This window comes from Lactuca serriola, chromosome 5, assembly GCF_051521515.1.
Source record: "Lactuca serriola cultivar US96UC23 chromosome 5, Lser_US96UC23_V15, whole genome shotgun sequence".
Classification (NCBI taxonomy): Eukaryota; Viridiplantae; Streptophyta; class Magnoliopsida; order Asterales; family Asteraceae; genus Lactuca; species Lactuca serriola.
Window position 1 is genome coordinate 49,383,399 of NC_136412.1, and position 5,771 is coordinate 49,389,169.

The following is a 5,771-nucleotide window of genomic DNA, read 5'->3' on the forward strand; positions in this document are numbered from 1 at the left end:
CTTCTTTAAGATTATTTATCCTAAATAATCTTTTACCAAAAAGTCATTAACTTATAATAACTTATTTGTCAAACCTGAATTTGCGGGTGTTACAGAGAGGTCATGCATTGTACTATTGTATTACTAGGACTAGTTATCTAACAAAGTATAGGTGACGACCACTGACTATTCTAGACAGTCTGGTGGAACACTAGCATTCTCGCCACTAGTAGGTGTTAATGATCATGTTTTTTAAGGAAAAAGAAAGAATGTTCATTTGGATACTTTATCCCCTTCATGGTTGCCTTATTGACATATATTGTTACGGAATCCCCGAAGTAGTATTGTATATTCATCGCTTACTGTGATCATTTAGGATAGGTCCCTCGAGATCATCATTTTAGGATCAAAGAGTTAGAATAAAGAAAATAGATAATTGTGTTAATTGTTTGTTGTGAAAAATATAATTAAAGAACCTAATTATTGTGGGTTGAAAACGCTATGTACTCACTAGGCTCTCCAGCCTGACACACTTAGTTTTTTTGTATCACATGTAGCGTGACGAGGGTGCATGGATAGTGATGTTTGAATTCGCTAGAGATTCGAGGAGTTTAGGCCATTAGTACAATAAGTTGTTGTAAGGATTGTAATGACTACATTTATGTTTATATTTCTTGTATCAGTTATAACATCCCGAAGTTTTTAAATAATCAATGAAAAACGTTTCTTTGGAAATGCTTTTATTATTATTGTTATGGGACAAATTCCGCATTCATAAAGTATACTCCGTTAAAAATAAGCATAAAGAAAAATATCTTTTTGGGGCCATATAATTGTGGATGTAAATTACCATTCACCACATTCACGTCACCAGCCACTTTTTTAAAATTGTCATATTAGTAGACATTTACTTCTGTTAGCTAAATTTCTGTGTAACAAATTTTGTAAAAGTGTGAGTGCATTTGAGAAATCGAACTTGGCTTAAGGCTCATTGGTGAACAATGAAGTACGATGTTTAATAAACAAATCGATAAAAATCTATAGTTATTTCTTGTATTTAATCTTATACTAAAAAATTTAAAAGTTCAAATAATAGTGTATATATACCAAATCTAAAAAGACTAAATCCACAATAGATTATGTATATAAGCTTTATACTCTAAGACATACCAAGTAATTATATAATCAACTGAGCCGACTATCCATTGACATAGATATGCTGTGGTTTATGAAGAACCTTTTTTAAGGTTTTTGAAACCGAATCATCTCATCTACATTCTTGAAATTTTGATTAAAGAAAAGTATTTCATCCAAAATTCATTAAATGGATTTTTAGGTGGAATTTTGTAAAAGTAGTTGTTTCATCTTTGAAGTTGTTGAGGAGTTGTCCAACGACCACCCCTTACGTGCATGTGTTTTGGTTTAATATGATAATTAACCACGTATTAATTTGCAACATTGCTTTTATGGGTTGTACTTCATTCAGGAATACTTGAACTTGATGTTGAAATACAAAGATGCCCATATATGTTAAAGCACAAGTATCTTTGCATAAGATACAAACCATGATTCTATTTAGTTATCACATGACAAAAGGTTGGATCTTTCTTTAGGACATCTACTATATGTGGTCCGACAAACGTCAGTGGGTTTTAAGTCTTTCAATAATTCATGTTAAGTAAAGTGAAGATCAAAACTTAATAAAAATTTGTACTTGATAAGATCATTGAAGTATAAACATATGATTAATAAAAGATTTTTTTTTTAAATATGTAATTTATAAAACATGAAGATATCATGATGTCAGTTGCATATTTATGGCATTCTCAAACCATACAAGTAGAACCGACACGCAAATGATAAATAAACAAAAGAAATAAAACCATTATTTTTTTTCAAAGACCAAATCTATTAGACGCTTTTACTATGTTTTTTTAAAAACACTCAAACATCATGCTTATATATATGAAATTTTTTTCATTGACTCAATGGCTAAAATTGAACTTTATATTGTTGCCTTGTCACTTTAGTTAGTTAGTACAAGATAAATAGACTATTTTTCTGTATAAAATCATTTAGACTTTTGTTAGTTAATGACCTTTAGAACAGATATTCATATTAAGGATGTATGTATGTATGTGTGTATGATGTATTGGTGTACGTAGATATCCACTATGGTGTTATCTGTGGGCAAATGATCGAGGTGCATGTGTCTCTTCATAAGGGTGATAATGGCGGCATGTGTTGGACTATTGGTACACCAACCATGCTTAAAAAGTACTCTCTTTTAATGAAGGGTCAATCAAACCCCTAAATAATATCACTAATAAAAGGCTTGGTGGCCGGGACCCATAGTCTATCAAGTTCATATTGCTTGGACTTGGATCATGCACCCAAGGACTATAAATAGGGCCTTGGGTGAAAGGGGAAACATCAAAGCATAAAGCGTTGACTTTAATTATTTACTTGTAACATACTTTAATTCGGCTCTATTAGAAGTTTTTAACTTTCATTTGTAGTTGGGTCAAGGATGAGGATGTATTTTTTATAGTGGGCTCAAAATACTTTATTAATATGTGAATAGGCCCATTAGAGAGTTGGAATAATGGGTAAGCCGGAGAACGTAGGAATGATCTAGTTTCCTTGGGATTTAGGAACACTTATGTTACGTACTTAAGTTCGGCACTATTTTTTGTCCGTACGGCATATCTAGCTCTCCATAAATCTCTGATACCAACTCTATCAAATTACGTATTCCAATTGGTTGTTTTGGGAGAAGGTTGTGGCGCCTAAAGAAAAATGAGGGCTAGGTGTCGGCTCTATTTATGCTCTCAACATTGGTCTTATTGTGAAGTGGTGGTGGCGTTTAAAGACTACCTCCTCATCACTTTGGTGTAAAGTCATTCGTGGGATTCATAAGCTTGACGGGAAACCTCATCATCAGATCTCTAGTGGTAACGTTACCGTGTGTGACATTCTCAATTTCACGATCAGAAAAGACCGATTTGTTTATGCTTTATTTTTAAAATCAGAGTAATCGTTTAAAGAAAACTGTTGCAAACAAAAATATGATAACCATTTATCAAAACATTTCTCAAAGAGAATGTATTTTCATTAAATAATAAAACATCGGGATGTCATGTTCGATACAGACCAAAAGCATAAACAATATAAAATAAACCTTACAACAGTTATTTATAACTACTGATCTATAATCCAAAATACCTCGTCAAGTTCACCAACTTATACCCTTGTTCCATTACCTGCAATGCAAAGAAAACTGAGTGGGTCATGCTTGGGAGCCTGGTGAGCATATAGGGTTTTCAACCCACAATAATACGTTTATTATATTCAATTATCAAACAATCAACCCAAATACTCATCCCCATATCTCCTTTATTTTCTCAAGGGTTTACCCTAAGAATCCACTATCCTTCATTCATTCATTCCTAAGGATTTACCTAAGAAATTGGCACGAAGTCCATTGCTACCAAAGTTTATCTATCAGATACTAAATTCATAGTTATCAGGCGCTAACTCCATAGTCACCAAGGTTTACTCAACAAGCGCTAACTCCATAGTCACCAAGGTTTATACAATAGGCACGAAGTCACATCGTCACCAAGGTTTATCAATAGACACTAAGTCACATAGTCGTCAGGGTTTACTCAATAGGCACGAAGTCACATCGTCACCATGGTTTATCAAATAGGCACGAAGTCGCATCGTCACCAAAGCTTACTCAATAGGCACGAAGTCGCATCGTCACCAAGGCTTTACTCAATAGGCACTACGTTTCATAGTCGCCACTATTTCATCTACCCGTGTTCTACCCAACATATTTTGTAGATATAAAATACATATACAGTTTAAATCATTTAACACCCGTATAAAAACATCAATTCCAAGCCCATCTCAAATAGACAAATAATATATATAACACCTAGCACGTATTTCATAGCTAATACTTTATATTTATGTGTTAGAAGAAAGTAACTATACACTCACTTGATCAGAAGATGATCGGACATCACTACAGCTTGTAAAAGTAGTATTCTTCGGTAGATCTGGAAAATCTTCACAAAAACCGGGCTCCTCGCGGGCAGAGCTTCGGCTCGGGAATTTCACTTCTCGGGATTTTCGGGGCCTTGGGACTTGCTTTGGGGCTCGGGAATGATATCGGGGCTTCGGGATATTTCTTGCAAAAAAAACGATGCAAAAACGCGAGAGAAATAAGAGAAATGAGCAAAGGAATAAGGCAGCCTCGCACCCTTTATATAGGGGCTGGATTCACGATTTACGTTGGGCGTAAATAGATTTACGCTGGGCGTAATGGGGATAAGACCGTTGATTCCCCCCCCCCCCTGGATAATATCGGATATTTTATAATTATATTTAATATCGAAGTTATTTAATAAACTTCAAAAATTCATATCTTCCTCATACGAACTCCGTTTTCGACGTTCTTTATATCCCCGCGTAGGTGAGATTACGCTCTACAACTTTCTTTTAGACTTCGTCGGCTAATTTTGAATTTATTTTTAGTATTTATTTTTAGTAGGCCGGGACAGGAAAACTCCGTTATAAATTCATAACTTCTTCATCTGACGTCCGTTTTCACCTATCTTTTTATCGTTTCACTACTATTAACGAGATCTTCGATTCTCATTTAGATTGTTTTGGCTAAAAACTGATCGATCTCAAATCGAGTATTCGGGCTGTATACCGCTAAGTCGAAACTTAGAAAAATCATAACTTCCTCATACGAAGTCAGATTTGGACGTTCTTTTTATGCACGCTCACGGTTTAACGTATTCTACGACTTTCATTTAGATCGCTAAGGCTAAATATCGCTCTAACGTAAATTCACTTTTTACGTCACGCTGTGTCGTGCCCGTTTTGTCGCGAAACTTCGACAGGTCATAACTTCTTCGTTATAACTCGGATTTTGGCGTTCTTTATATGTACGGAATCCTTGTAACATATACTATAACTTAGTTAAGATTACTCATTCTAAATAATCTTTCATCAAAAAGTCATTTTTGACGCTTATCGTCTCTAAATTGACTAGCCCTGATCTACGGGCGTTACACCGTGGGATTCATAAGCTTGACAGGAAACATCATCATCAGATCTCTAGTGGTACCCTTACCGGAGTCTGGAACAATATTTCCAAAGTGAAAAATGACATCAAAAAATTTAATCTCAATTTCTTTGACATTTTTAAAGTGCAGATTGAGAATATTTCGCCTTTCAGACAAAATGGAATTGTCTTTTGAACACAGACGGTATTTATTCTGTGGAGGCTCTGAGATTAATTGTTGATCAAAACCCAGCAGCTGAGTCGAACCCGGTGGTTTTGTGGTGCAAAGAAATTCCCATAAAAGTGTTGGGTTTTGTCTGGAAGGCGGAAAAATGGAAAATTCCTACTGCGGAGGCTCTCTCAGTTAGGGGCGTTCCTATTGGCTCTATTGTGTGTGGTTTATGTGGGGAGGTGGAGAACGTAGACCATATTCTGATCTCTTGCCCTTTCGCATCTAAGGTGTGAAACTGGATTGGATCCCGGTGCAGGATTCCATTCCCATTTTTTGCCAACACTCGTGCTTTACTAGATTTCATTAACCACTGGGGGAGATGTCCCATAAAAGACTCATTCTTACCATGATCGTGTATGGTCTTATCTGGAGTTTGTGGAAAGCTAGGAATGCTAGACTATTCATCAAACATATCTCTTCTACCTCTTCGATTATGGATGATATTATTTCCTCGGTTTTTCTTTGGGCGAAGCATAG